The sequence below is a fragment of the Lepus europaeus genome, chromosome 3 (genome assembly GCF_033115175.1).
Source record: "Lepus europaeus isolate LE1 chromosome 3, mLepTim1.pri, whole genome shotgun sequence".
Classification (NCBI taxonomy): Eukaryota; Metazoa; Chordata; class Mammalia; order Lagomorpha; family Leporidae; genus Lepus; species Lepus europaeus.
The window spans coordinates 148,473,968-148,475,301 of record NC_084829.1 but is presented as its reverse complement, the minus strand read 5'-3'; positions in this window follow the sequence as shown (position 1 = coordinate 148,475,301).

The window sequence follows — 1,334 nt, the reverse complement described above, 5'->3', positions numbered from 1 at the left end:
TGCTAGCACATTAGCAGGGGCTGGATCGAAAGTGAAGCAGCCAGGACTGGAACTGGTGCTTATATGGGATGCTGGCACTCTAGGCCATAGCTTCATCTGCTGCACCATAACAGTGGCCCTGGGACTCTACTTTATCATTTAAGAACTAAAAATTATTACATTTTAATTAATTAAATCTGAAGTTATATCATTAAACCTCCTGCTTCTCTCAATAATTTGATTTGCAAACTATAATTTATATTTAAAATGGAAGATCAAATGTCAGAATATTGTCTGATGTTTATGACTTGTAAATTAATTCTAATATTAGCTCTTTTTAATTCCAAAGTGATCAAGTTTCAGAGAAGCAGAAAGCTCTGACCAGTTGCAATCCCTATTTTTCTCCCACCCTGCCTGGGTGAAAAATTAGGGTGCTGTTGGCCAGGAAAGGAGCTTTAGGGGTCAGAGAACTTGGAATGAGGGAGTAGGGCTAACCAAAAATTGGAAGCCAAATATTTCTGGCAGAGTAAAGCCTATTTTGCCTGCTGCCCCTGAGCATGAATTGTTTTGTCCAATTAGCAAACATAGGATCTGAGGTTTTCTTGGCTGCTGTACAACTCAGATTGCTGCTTTAGTGGCAGCCAAATGATTATCCAGACGCACATTAGGGAGAAGGACAGAGATCCCCAAAAGAGCACATTTGAAACATTATTGTATCAGCGGGCACAAAGTTCCTAGTATGCAGGAGAAACTTTGTTTGTTTTCAAATGGTAAAATTTCTAATTTTTTAAATTCTCCATTTATTATTATTTTTATCTGATGTATAAAATTAGTCTTGTTAGGTAGGCTGAGGCATTTTTCAACCATTTCGAGTTTTAAACTCAGTCATTTGAACATGGCTTGCATAGTTGGGAAATAGAGCAGTTTCCCCTTCTTGGCCTTAATTTGATCTGCCAAGTCCTCCACACAGGTGGCAAAGCTCCCTCTTTCAAAGGCTAAGAGATGGTCTTAGGAAGCTGATTCCAATGCCTGCAGATGACAGTCTCTTAAATATAGCCATGGACTCCACAGATTTCTAATGGAGGATGCTGGCACTATAGCCATCTAATATGGCATCTGTTTTCCAACAGTTTTAAGATACAAATTGGAGAGGAAACATAACGCCAGCTCTATTAGACCTACTATTGTACTGTGTTTACTTTATTGCCTGTACCCAGCTACTGGGGTGAGTGATTTGACTTCTGGGAAATTTGTAGTTTGCCTGGACCTCACCTAGAACATGACACAGGTTCTCCACTGGTGAATCATGAAAGTGATCTTGGCTTAGGCTTTTGTTCTCGCCTCAGTGCATATAT